Source organism: Eucalyptus grandis, chromosome 6 (assembly GCF_016545825.1).
Source record: "Eucalyptus grandis isolate ANBG69807.140 chromosome 6, ASM1654582v1, whole genome shotgun sequence".
Lineage (NCBI taxonomy): Eukaryota > Viridiplantae > Streptophyta > Magnoliopsida > Myrtales > Myrtaceae > Eucalyptus > Eucalyptus grandis.
In genome coordinates, this window is record NC_052617.1 from 16,285,817 (window position 1) to 16,300,106 (window position 14,290).

The 14,290-nt window shown below is 40.1% G+C and overlaps 1 pseudogene; it reads left to right on the top strand.

The window, feature by feature from the left end:
- The first annotated feature begins 2,716 nt into the window (after nt 1-2,716).
- Nucleotides 2,717-10,959, top strand: LOC120294346 (annotated as a pseudogene).
- The last annotated feature ends 3,331 nt before the right edge of the window (nt 10,960-14,290 follow it).

The window sequence follows — 14,290 nt, forward strand, 5'->3', positions numbered from 1 at the left end:
ATTCACCGGTTAAATGAAGATCTTCAACCCAGCCCGCACTTACTCTCATTAGTGTCCGAATCAACTTTCAACAGCATTAATGCATGTACCGATACGTTCACAATGCGATGTGTAAACACATTCGTGGAAGCATCATGTAGATGTGAAAGATTGACATTTCTTGTGAACACGACGAAATGTCTGCGTGGAAAGTTTCCTATCACAAAAAGAAAAGAGGTACATACAAAATTCAAAGAAGCTCATTAGCGTAAATTTCGTGTTCTAGAGTATGAACGCAAAAGCAAATTGCCAAATCACGGAGGTCAGGTTCTTATTATTGGCAGGAACGAATAATTGTCTCCGGAGACTCCTGTTGCCAATGCATATGTCACAGTTCGTGATTCTCTAGTACCCGTAAGCCCTTAGGAGTGAAGCTTGGCATTATCGAGTGAAGAGTGAGGACGCAGAAATGATGAACACAACTTGTTCGTGGGAGTAGCGTCAAGATGGTTGGTGCTAGGAGTTCTAGAATAAAAAGATTATATTATTTAGGAACTCTGAAGGTGGAGTTGGCCTCCCGTGCACAAACTGGTCGGGAGCTAATGTTGCTCTCCTGATGAGGCCATAGCAAGCCGAAACCAATTGTTGAGCCTAAAGAGATCTGCTATCTCACTCGATGGACTAGACACTAAAGTGGAGCTGGGCGTGATATGATCTCGTATAAAAGAGATACTCACCGTATTGTTTATTGGAACAACTATAGAAGGAAGGTTAGCCTGGCGAATTCCGCTTGCCAAGCGCCGCATGGGTTATTCAACAGCCAAGAAACTACCGATCCATGACAAATGGTATCAAAGCAAGGATCCCTCCAGTAGGTGGGCAATTCGGGGAAAAGCCTATGGTCTTCCCTATCTTGTGAGGGCGGAGAGTGATCGCCGAGGCTAGAGAGGGCTCGGACAACATGCGACTCTCGTCTAGCTTATGTGATGGCAATGAGGGTATAGAAAGGAACCGAATTACTCGCTAAATGGGGCTAACGTTCCTAGATCAATGTGCAAATCTCAAGAAGAGGTCTGCGATCATGTTTCCACCAAGGGAGACCCTTTGTTGGCTTGTAGAGATCAGGAGAAGCTTAGTAGGTGAAAGAAGGTGCTACCACAGGGGTGCAGTTGGCTAGGGGTGCCACACTTGTCGGGGAGCACAAGTGATTGGAGATTCACGAATAACTTTGATCAGGGGAAGCAAGCAATAGAGTGAAGTGACTTGTTCTATTGGGCTAGCGTCGTCATCTATGTAAGTCCTAGGGAGTGGCATTGATGGTTAGGGAAATGCAGGGAAGCGATAGAATAGCCTGCAATGAAGGCGTTGCAGAATTAAGTGGGGGAGTTTGTCACAATCTGTGATTCTCCCGTACTCGTTAACCCTTGTGAGTGAAGCTTGGGATTATCGACTAAAGAGTGAGGACGTAGAGATGATGAACACAACTGGCCTGTGGGAATAGCGTTAGGACGGTTGATGCTAGGAATTCTAGAATAGAAGGATTACATTACTTAGGAGCTCTAAAGGTGGGGTTAGCCTCCCGTGCACAAACGGTCGGGGAGCTTATCTTTGCTTTCCTGATGAGGTCATGGCAGGCTGAAACCAGTTGTTGAGCCTAAAAAAATCTATTGTCTCACTTGATGGACTAGACGCCTAAGAGGAGCTGGGTGTGGTACGATCTTATATAAAAGAGTTACTTGCCATATTGTTCACTGGAACAACTATAGAAAGAAGGTTGGCCTAGCGAATTTCGCTCGCTAGGCACCACATGGGTTATTCCACGGCCAAGAAACTACCAACCCATGACACACGCATGCATGTTTCTTGTCGTAGAACTTTACCATCCGTCAATGATTGTCCCCTCGTTGCATGGTTGACTGGGCAATTCTTGTTGAGTTCAAAAATCACCGTGTCAACAATAATAAAAAGGTGTAATTAAAATGTTTTCGACCCAAAAAAAAAAAAAAAGTAATTAAAAGGCCAAACATCGAATCACCTTTAAAGCAGCGATGTCATAGTGTAGTCTACTAATAACGCTTTAGGCGACTAAGCAAGTAAACTAACTATGTTCTACTGTGAAGGAGTTTTAATTTTTTTTTTCAATCCAAGTTGAGAATTATAGTGACTAAAAATGTAACCTTTTGTACTATCATGCCCCGAACCTCAAGCACGCGCGCATCTCTCTATGGTCGATAAAATTGCGACATCCCAAAATGTGTCACCGACCCATTCATTTTATTGCATATGCGGAAGTGAATAAACAAATCCCCAGACAACACAAATATTGGATAGAAAAGCAAGATCACAATTTCACCAAAAACCATATTTTCATAGACAAGCTAGTCTGTTTACAAAAAAAAATTTGCTCTAAAAAAGAAGCTGTCCTATGACCTACTAATCGGATACATTCACCAATCCTTCAGACTCCACCTCCGCAATGCTATGCAGATTTGAAGGTTCTAGCATTGCAAATTGGTTCATTTACCTTGCGACAGATTAAAGCTGCCACAAACAATTTTGACGTTGCCAATAAGATTGGAGAAGGTGGTTTTGGTTCTGTATACAAGGTATGCTGGAAAATTGGTGACCTAACTTGCCCCAATTCCCAATAGAAAAGAATTGTAGAAAGCAGCATTCAATGTATCTAAATCTTGACAGCATAAATCTTATGCCAAAGTTCAATTGCGGGTCTTACGTCGACGGCACCACTATAGCGGTGAAGCGGCTTTCATCCAAATCAAAGCAAGGAAATCGTGAGTTCGTGACTGAGCTTGGGATGATTTCTGCTCTTCAACATCCACATCTTGTAAAACTCTATGGATGCTGCATTGAAGGAAATCAACTTTTGCTGGTTTACGAGTACATGGAAAATAACAGTCTTGCTCGCGCTTTATTTGGTAATTTGATATCACATTGTGCTTCACTTGTCTTCAGATTAATGACATGGCAAAGCAGTTTTGATGTTTTCTGATACAATTGAAGGTCCTGAAGAATTTCAATTAAAGCTGGATTGGGGGACAAGACACAAGATATGTGTGGGTATTGCCAGGGGGTTGGCATATCTTCATGAAGAGTCAAGGCTAAAGATTGTGCATAGAGACATTAAAGCTACTAATATTTTACTGGATAAGGATCTCAACTCTAAAATATCAGATTTTGGTTTAGCAAAACTTGATGAGGAGGACAACACACATATTAGCACCAAGATTGCTGGAACTTAGTAAGTTTCTTGTTTTATGTTCCCATTAACTTTATTAGGAGTAAGTGACAACATAAAAGAATGGAGTAGAAAAATCTTGTCCAATTTAAGAAAAGTGAATCGAATGGAACTCTGTAGCTGACTCACATCATCCCAAAGCATGGTGCTCAACAAATGGGGCTTAACCGCAAAGCTCCACGCCTCTCCCACCGCTCTTCATGTTAACTAGGAAAAATGTTAATTATATTACATACTCTACCATTAATATTAACTTATGTAATTGTTAATTTGGCTATAAGTTGATATTATAGGCAACAGACCTAATTCGCCTATGTTTACATTGATTATTGTATGAGGAAATTATTTTTTTGCGTATAGAATTTGTATACATACAGAAAAATATATAATAAGCATGTTCAAATGTTTCAAAAGTTTGCGTTGACATGTGTAGAAAGTCAACCTGTTCATGAAAAGAATGTGATTGATCAGGGAAAACATAGAACTAACTCTAACAGTAATTGCTTAACGAAAAATAACTATAACATCAAACAATTTCATTATCTCAACAAACTTAGATGATCTAATACAGTTTCTGGAAAAAAATTATCCGCCTACCTGAGATACTAATCAAAAGATTGATTGTATTCTACACACTTCATTTAATACATTAAGAATAGTCAAGAAAAACATTTCGGAAGGTAATCCAGTATGCCCTACCTAATATATTCTCTCCTGCAAAGAGCATATGAAAATATTACGATACAATTATGACTCGATACTTTTTAACAACCGTAATTTAATTGTTTTTATCATGTTTTTCCAATGACAATCTACTTAATGTAAAACAATTTGATGAATAAGAACAACTACTATACGTTACGGATTTCGATGTAAATTATCTATATATATTCTTTTGCATGAAAAGTTCAATTTTTCGTGAATATATTTCACCTGACATAAACATAGATGGTGCACTTTCAAGTGAATTACAAAAGAATAAAACCAAAATTACAAAGAAAGGCACATGAATCACAAGGGTTAGAAAGCTAGTGAGAAAATGTAAGGCTGTTTTTCTATTGCTACAGCAACGTCGACAACAACAATATTAAGAAGTTTTCTTGCCCCTGGGCTTGGCTTTAGGAATCCTCCTACTGCTGCTGCCTATGTATTCAGACCTTGTCTCAGCCAGTTTCCAACTCTTTTTTCAGTTAATGAGCCTCTTTTCCAAGTTATAAGGATGCACTTGTTTTCCAACTATGGAGCTATATGTCTCCTGAAAGTTATATAAAACCCACAAATGTCTTGTTTTTTTTTTTTTTTTTTAATATTCTCAGCGGAATCCTACTGAAAAATTTCTAGAATGCACTTGTTTTTTCCTTGACTCTTGAGACCATTGTGTCATGATTAGGAATATCTCTATATTTTGTATTTTAGGAAGATAAGAGGGATGGTCTTTGGAAGAAAATATTAAGTGCAATTTACGACATTTGCCATTTTGCAAACACCAGCTCTTTTCTTGTTATGCAGTGGATATATGGCACCAGAGTATGCAATGCATGATTACCTCACTGAAAAAGCCGACGTCTATAGTTTTGGCGTTGTTGCCTTAGAAGTTGTTAGTGGCCGGAGCAACACCAGTTACCAGAAGAAGGAGAAATGCTTTTATCTACTCAATTGGGTAATTAACTCTAGCATTAAAAAGTTTCTTATTATGATATTGAAATCTCTGCTTGTGCTGGTTGAGAGATGGATTAAGGAAGTGTGAACATAGTATAGAACTCCTCATATGCACTTTAATGGTTGCAAATGAGAGTTACAGTTACCAGCTATTGAAACCTGTTTAACGAATTGTCATGCTGTTAAGTGCAATTTGTCATTTAAAATTAATCCAATTATTCTTGTTACTGAATTTGAAAGGAGCAAGTAATCCTTGCAGTAGCCGGCCCATGGTGTTCATGCTCAAGATGAGCGACTTGGGGTGGGGGTGGTCACGGATTAGTCTGGTTCTGAGAAACTGAAACTGGAATTTACCTAGTGACACATTGAAACTCGAAACAATGGGCTGCCTCCTGAAAGAAGGGATCATGTAGATTCTTTTTTGGATTGAAGGCAATTCTATTTATTGAAATTTGAGGTCCTTAAAATTTGGGTTGGTTTTGTTTTGGTCTTCATAGTTTTATGCGTGACATTCATACTCCTGTAGTTTCATTAGCGCCAAACAAGTTGGTCGAGTACTTTGCAGTTTTGACAATTAGTATTGGATTTAAAAGTTTTCAAGACCATGCTTGACCCAAATATTGATATACTTTCAATTTAGATTTGACTTCTTCACATCCATGTAATTGAGTCCAAAAATTAGATTTTATTGTGCTTTAAGTTAAGCCAATCACTAGCTAGAACAATGATTATTAGGGTGTAAACCATTGATGGACGATTCTCCTATTTCTTGTAACGACAAACTGACAAATAATCCCTGCCTGTAATACTCAATGAGAGCTGGTAATTTTAAAGCAGTGGTGGTAATTTTTTTGCAACCAGTGAATGTTAGTAAGTGTTTAAGTTTACTAACTTTTAGTTAAAAATGGTAGAGAAATCATGTTTCATCTGTATTGACTTGTTCGATTTTTTCCTTCCAAATATAAGTTACATAGGAGGTGAAAAACTAGCAGGTGTTTATCAACTGCATTTGTCATGAAATTTTTCCTGTTTTAGTATTCTGAGCATATTCTACAACTGATCAGTACCTGTAGCTTGAGGGAAATGTCTTCCTTTCCATTTCTGTTTCTAGGCACGAGTTTTGAAAAAGAGAGGAAATTTGATGGATCTAGTTGATCAGAGGCTGGGTTCTCATTTTGATGAAAAGGAGGTGCTGGCAATGATAAATGTAGCTCTGCTGTGTACTAATGCAACTCCAGCACTCAGGCCGCCAATGTCATCTGTGATTAGCATGCTTGAAGGCAAGGTTGTTGTTCCACTGCTGGACTCACGAGGACACTATCATAACGGAGGAGACAATTGAGGCCATGAGGAAGCATTTCAAAGGCGACGAAGATCAGGCAGTTGATGAGAATATCACCAAGAGCATGCTCACTGATGGGCCGTGGACTGGAACCGCTTCATCTACATCTGCTAAAGATCTCTATCCGATAAATCCGGATACTGATTACTTGTGGCATCCCAGAAATTCAAAGCCGAGCCTTAAGGTGTGTTAAAATCTTTAATTAGGTGATAGAATTTCTTTTGGCTTATGCCTTAGCCAATTTGTCTTTTAACTTGATGAGTTGTGTATTTAAATTTAATAGATTAATGCTTGGCCATGAGATTATAAATTTAAATCCTAATAATTAAAAATATCCCAAGACTTTGGCCAAGATGAATTTTGAATTTAGAAATATTTATAGAAAGGAATTCAAAAAAAGAAAAAGAAAAGAAAGGGGGATTAAATTTTCGAAATGGGCCTTGGGCCCATAAGCCTAAAGCTTGGTGGGCCAAGCTAGTCGGCCCATTAGGGCCCAAGAAGGAGCTCGACCAGCCCAAGGGGAATGGCCGGATGGGCCTAAGCCCAAGCACATTCAAATTCAAAAATAAAAATGACATGTGGCACAAAGGAGAGCATGCATTGGTTGGACATGAGGTGAGTTAATCATTACTAATCATGGGATTAAAGGGGGTATAAAAGGGGTTAGGAGAGAGAGTGGCCGGACTCCTTGCTGCATTTTCGTCCAAAGAGAGAGGTGTGCGAGAGAGAGAGAGCTCGAGCGGAAGAGAGGAACCGAGAGGGAAGGAGGCGGAGCCGGAGGGGTGTGCCGTTCGTTCGCCGTGTCCCGTCGCCGTTCGTCGTTGCTAGTTCATCTTTAAGGCAAGTGGAGTCCATAACTTCCTTTGCATGTTTGTTGTGGTGTTTGCATGTTAGATTATAGGTGTGATTTGTGCGAAAAAACCGAGGTAAGAGTTGATATTTTGCAAACCGTGTGACTGTTCTTGTTCGGTTTGTTGGAGTCAGTGGCTTGTTCGAGTTTGCATGGGTGTTTGGAGTTCGATTTTGGCTTCGGTGTCTTCACGAAAGTTTAAGCTAACGTCTTGTACTATGACATACTAAAAATTCGTAGAAAACGATGAACATTTGAGGGGTAAAAAGTTCCATTATACGGAGACTTTAGATCTGCGAAATTTTCACTGACCTCTTGTTGATTTCTTGGTTGCATGTTGATTTATGTTGGAGATCTCACTTTGTTGTCTTCTTGAAAGTTGTAGGAAACACCTTAAGCTACAACATAATCGAATATGAGGCAAAAATAACAAGTATAACTTGGTGAATCGGTTAGATCTTGGAAACGATGGTTCTGGCGAAATATACCGAGACACCCGAGACTTAACGGACTTAAATGGTGACCATAGCTTGGTCATTTGGCCTAGATCTCTTCATGAAACTTGTAAAGGACACCTTGGTACATAACATACTCAAATTTCAGAAGAAACGAAAGATAATTGATGGGTGAAAACTAAGAAATTCGGAGGAGTGTGTTCTGAACGTCGCGGTCGTGATTCCAGAAGCTTCGTAGGGATATAGAAATTAATCTAAAAATAATTTGGCTTAGGGTTCTTCATGAAAAGTGCACGAAAATGTGTTGAATATCACCCTGTAAAATTTCGTAAATTTTTAAGGCCATATGAGTATTTTAATCGAATTTATTTGGAAACTGTGCAAGTCTGGCCATTACCCGAATATAAGGTGCTATTTCATGGAAATTGTGAAATTATGAGAAATTCAATTTGGCCATGAATTTCATATGAAATTGTAACCCTATTAGTTATTATTCGAATATTATGATTTTGGGAAAATCATAGATATTAAATTTAATATTTATTTATGAAAATAAATAAATATAATAATAAAATAATAATAATAATAAAATAAAAATAATAATGGATTATTTTATTGGCCATAGATTCCATTTAATTAATTCATGTTATTATGTGATAAAGTCTTGGTATGGGTGTGACTTGAATTGAGAAGTATATGTGATGAAGTCTTGATATGTGTGTATGACATGGAATTGAAATGTATGTACGTATTCAATGTTGAGCATGATCTTGAATTGTCATCACATCATATGTCATGATAAATTGAATCATAATAATGTGAATTGAGAAGACCGTCGGAGGTGTGAGCCGACGATGCCCCGGGAGTATCGGGATGCCTGGCTAGAAGGGTACGGCCGGTTGCCCGGTGGTCATGAGTGGCCGAATGCCGGAGGGTCCTCGGGAGACCGAGTGGTGTCGAGATGCCCGGAGAGTGGGGGAGCCGGAAGCTCGGCATGGCAATTATGTCGAGGGATACCTCGCGACGCCGGATTGGGTGCGAGATGCCTGGCCTGAAGGGTGCGGCCGGTTGCCCGGTGGCCTTAAATGGCTGGATACCGGAGGGTCCTCGTGATGCCAGTTGGGGTACGAGATGCCCGAAGAGTGGGGGAACCGGATGATCTGAAATTGTATCTTGATGCATGGGGGACGCAAACATTGGTCCCGGGAATGAGAAATATGATGGTCCAAGATGAAATTGAAATTAAATCATGCATGATAATACATGATGATGATATATGCATGATGATAATGATATATGCATGATGATGTGTATGATGAGGATGATATATGCATGATGATGCATGATGATGATGAGATGTGATGTGATATGATGATCACCTATGATATGATATGCATGATGATGATGAGATGTGATGTGATATGATGATCACCTATGATAATATATGCATGATGATGCATGATGATGATGAGAAGTGATGTGATATGATGATCACCTATGATAATATATGCATGATGATGCATGATGATGATGAGAAGTGATGTGATATGATGATCACCTATGATAATATATGCATGATGATGCATGATGATGATGAGAAGTGATGTGATATGATGATCACCTATGATAATATATGCATGATGATGCATGATACGCATGATTATAAGGTAAGTGATGCTTGCAACGTGTGATGATATGCATGATGCATTGGGATGTTATTGGATTTCCCTATCTGCTGAGTGGTTGTACTCACCCCTTTTGGGGATAACATTTCAAATTAGAAAGATGCCGCTTTCTACCGTCACGCGAGGCACCTTCTATGGTCTCCCGTCAGATGTAGAAGTAGAATGTATGGAGATCGACTGTGTCACTATCCCTGGACTGACATTTGTGCAAGTGCGTGTGCTGGTTATGTACGACGTGGGCCTGGCTGAGGGCCCAGTCATCCAGGAGTTTTTGTCTGTTCATGTCCGCCGAGACGGAGTGTTTAGGGGGATGTTGCCGCCACCACCACCCGATGCACCTGGATGGGTGTGATGGTTGCGTGAAGGGTAGAGAGCTGGTGTCATCTTTTGGGAAATAGCCGCCGCTGTTGGATGGGGGATGTTATGTGATTTTCCTTAGGGGTCGTAGTATCTTTTTGGGATGAGGCCGAGTGTGGCTGAAAATCTTGGTCTCCTTTTTGTTGTATTGACCCGTGAAAAAAAAACCCATCGCGTTAATATGTAAATAATAGTGGCATGGCTTATCTTTTAAATCCTGATGATTAGTGGTGTGTATTTGTATCATGGATTGGTAGGGGGATAGATGGTGATGTTTAATTTGCTTCCGCTATGAGTTGCATTGGGACCGATTCGTTTTAAAAAAAAAAAAATGCCTGTGATTAACGACGCTTGTTTTAAGTAAAAGAGAGAGAGAGGAAAGAAAGTGTAACATCGGCGCTGGTGACGACCTGAGAAGGGTTCGGGGTGTCACAGCCGCGCTTTTTGGTATCAGAGCGAATGGTTAAAGGTGGAGTGATAAGGAGCCTCATTTGGAAATTGAGGAACATGATGACAATGCACACCATAGGATATAAAATGAAATAATTGAATAACGGGTGATGAGAATTCACTCATAGATCCTTAGTAGTTTATTTAGGATTGCTTTTAGGTGCCAGTAACATGTATATGTTACTTATGTAGTGATAGTAATTGCTTTGAGTGGAGGCAGTGAGTCTCAGATTATTCCTGAGGCAATGCTTGGAAATTGCAGGAAAGTCATGGTGCTAGCTGGAAGTGCTCATCCATCGAGGGCTGAAGCCTCTCGCCGCAAGGGCTGAACCCCGAATGGAAGATATCCCGTAGGCATTAGCCAATATTGGAAATCTAATGGAGAGGCGGGCGCAAAGAACAGCCCGGGGAGCGAACGCCGTACTCAAGGACTAGTGGAGCAGTTTTTGAAGCTGAAGCCACTTAAGTTTAATGGAATGGGAAGTCCTGAGGAGGCAGAGCAATGGATTGACGGGATGGAACGAATTTTCCGGCTGTTGGACTGCACTAATGCTGAGAAAATAGTCTTAGCAGAGTATCAATTGGAGGGAAATGCGAAGTTTTGGTGGAGAGCATCGAGGGATACGATCTTCCCACCAGGTACTGAGGTTAACTGGGAAGAGTTTGTGAGAGCTTTTAATAGGAAGCATTTTTCTGACTGTGCTAAGGATAGGAAAATTACTGAGTTTGTTCAGTTAGAACAAAAGGAGCTGACGGTAGATCAGTATGAGGCTAGATTTTCTGAATTATCTAGATATGCTCCTAGGCTAGTTGAGGACCAGGAAGAGAAAGCTAAGAGATTTCTGAAAGGGCTGAAGACTGATATCAGGAGACAACTAGTGCCTTTGAACATAAGAGATTATAATGAGATATATGAAAGGGCATAGTTGGTGGAACATGAGTTGATGAGGGAATATTCAGAGGATAAGAAACCATTGTCTTTTAGTGATGTGAGAAGGGGTAAGAGACCCTATACAGGTCAAGGTCAGACCTGGGGATCTAAAAAGAAGAGTAATTTTGGGAATTATGGAAGAGGCAAGGGTAGCTTGAGTTTGGGAAAGACACCTTATCAGAATCCGGAGTGTCGAATGTGTAATGGGCGACATGGCCCAGGACCTTGTATTGGACAACCAAAGTGCTATGGTTGTGGACAAATAGGCCATATTAAGAGAAATTGCCCTCAGGAGAGATCGCACGCGAGTATGGGCTCGGTGCAGCAACCATTGCAGAATGCTGTTAAGCCAAACTTACCAAGGAATCCCCAGAGGCCACCAGCACAGGGAAGAGTGTATGCGATTACCCAAGAGGAAGCGGAAGCTTCCAAAAATGTTATCTCAGGTACGATCCTTATAAATGATAAAAAGGCATATGCATTGTTTGATACGGGTGCTACGCATTCGTTTGTGTCTGAAAGATATAGATGTTTGAGTAAGATAAAAACTATGCCTCTTGAGATGCCTCTTTGTGTTTCTACGCCTCTAAAGGATATGTTATTGTCTACATTGGTGTGTGGAAATTGTAAGATAACAATGGGAGGAAAAGATATGGAAATAGACTTAGTTGTAATAGCCATGTATGATTTTGATGTTATCATAGGAATGGATTGGCTTCATAAATATCGGGCTCAGATGGATTGTTATAGGAAAGTGATCCAATTTACCTTACCTGATCAGTCTAGTTGTGAATTTCTTGGAGGTCAGACCCAGCTACCTGTAGCACTTATTTCGGCAATAGGAGCCTATGCGTTACTTGACAAAGGATGTCAAGGATATTTGGCCATGGTTAAAGATTATACTAGGGAAGAGCCTAAGATTGATGAAATTCAGGTAGTTAATGAATTTCAAGATGTATTCCCTGAGGAATTGCCTGGATTACCGCCAGAGCGAGAGATTGAGTTTGAAATTGAATTAATGCCTGGGACAGGACCAATATCAAAAGCCCCGTATAGGATGGCCCTAGTTGAATTAAAGGAATTGAAAGTGCAACTGCAAGAATTGCTTGATAAAGGATTCATTAGACCAAGTGCTTCACCTTGGGGTGCACCGGTCTTGTTTGTGAAGAAGAAAGATGGATCGATGCGCTTGTGTATTGACTATAGGCAGTTGAATCAGGTGACCATTAAGAATAAGTATCATTTGCCTAGAATTGATGATTTATTTGACCAACTCCAGGGAAGTTCAGTTTTCTCTAAGATTGATTTGAGGTCGGGATACCATCAGTTAAGAATTAAGAAAGAGGACATTCCTAAGACTGCGTTCAGGACTCGTTATGGGCACTATGAGTTCCTTGTTATGCCATTTGGATTGACTAACGCCCCTGCTGCATTTATGGATTTGATGAACAGAATATTTCAGCCTTATTTAGACCAGTTTGTAATTGTGTTTATTGATGATATTCTAGTATATTCGAAAGGACCTAAAGAGCATGAGCAGCATTTGAGAATAGTTTTGCAGACTCTGAGAGAGCATAAGTTGTATGCTAAGTTCAGTAAGTGTGAATTCTGGTTGGATCGGATAGTATTTCTAGGACATGTGGTGTCAGGAAAAGGAATTGCGGTAGACCCAGCAAAAGTTGAAATGGTAGTAAATTGGCCGAGACCGACAACACCTACTGAAATACGAAGTTTCTTAGGACTGGCTGGTTATTATAGGAGATTCATCGAAGGATTTTCACGACTGGCAGGACCTTTAACTAAGTTGACCCGAAAGAATGTGAAATTTGAGTGGAATGGGGAATGTGAAAGGAGTTTTCAGGAGCTTAAAAGGAAATTGACTTCGGCTCAATTCGACTATACCTCCGGACCCGATGGTTTCACTTGTGTATAGTGATGCATCTCACAAAGGACTAGGATGTGTGTTGATGCAGCATGGCAAGGTTGTAGCCTATGCATCCAGACAATTGAAACCCCATGAGCTAAATTACCCGACGCATGATTTAGAGCTAGCAGCTATAGTGTTTGCCTTGAAGATATGGAGACACTATTTGTATGGAGAAAAGTTTGAGATCTATACAGATCATAAGAGTTTGAAGTATCTGTTCTCACAAAAGGAGTTGAACATGAGACAAAGGAGGTGGATGGAGTTGTTAAAGGATTATGATTGTGAGATAAGATATCACCCAGAAAAGCGAATAGAGTAGCGAGATGCTCTTAGTCGAAAGTCGGCCGCAGAGATAGCTAGTTTGAGGATGGCGGAATGGAAATTGTTGGAATCTGTGGCAAATTCCGAATTTAAATTGGAAGTGGATTGTCTTACTGGTATGCTTAGTGCATTAAGGATTGAGCCAGAAATTATCCAGAAAATTAAAATTCTGCAAGAATCGACCAGAGATTTTGAAAGTGAGGATCTTTGTATCTTTAAGGAAAAGATCAGAATTTCAGATCTCGATGATGGAATAGTAAGATGTCAAGGACGACTTTGTGTTCCCGACAATGAGGAATTGAGGAAGGAAATTTGTTGGAGGCACATAAGAGTAATTATAGTATCCACCCAGGTAGTGCAAAGATGTACAGAAATTTGCGTAAGCAATTTTGGTGGAATGGTATGAAGGCAGATACGGCTAAGTACGTTTCTCAATGTTTGACGTGTCGGCAAGTAAAAGCGGAGCATCGTAAACCTGCAGGACTCTTGAGACCATTAGACATTCCTGAATGGAAATGGGAACATATAACGATAGACTTTGTGCAAGGATTGCCAAGGACATCAAGTAGTCATGATTCAATTTGGGTTATAGTGGATCGTTTGACTAAGTCGGCACATTTCTTAGCGATTCGCATGGACTACCAAATGGATAAGTATGCGGACATGTATGTAAGTCAAGTGGTACGCTTACATGGTGTTCCAGTGACTATTACTTCAGATCGAGATTCAAGGTTTACATCAAATTTTTGGAAAAGTCTCCAAGTTGCGTTAGGATCTAAGCTTCAGTTTAGTACTGCTTTTCATCCTCAGACGGATGGTCAATCGGAAAGAGTAATCCGATCTTTGGAGGATATGTTAAGGGCATGTGTAATCGATTTCAAAAGAAATTGGGATGAAAGATTGCATTTGGTGGAGTTCGCCTATAATAATAGTTTTCAGAAGAGTATAGGCATGGCTCCTTATGAAGCATTATATGGAAGGAGATGTAGGACTCTGCGTTGGAGTGAAGTAGGTGAAAGGAAGGCGACGGGACTCGAATTGGTACAAGTTACCGCCGAAGTCATCGATATTATCGAAA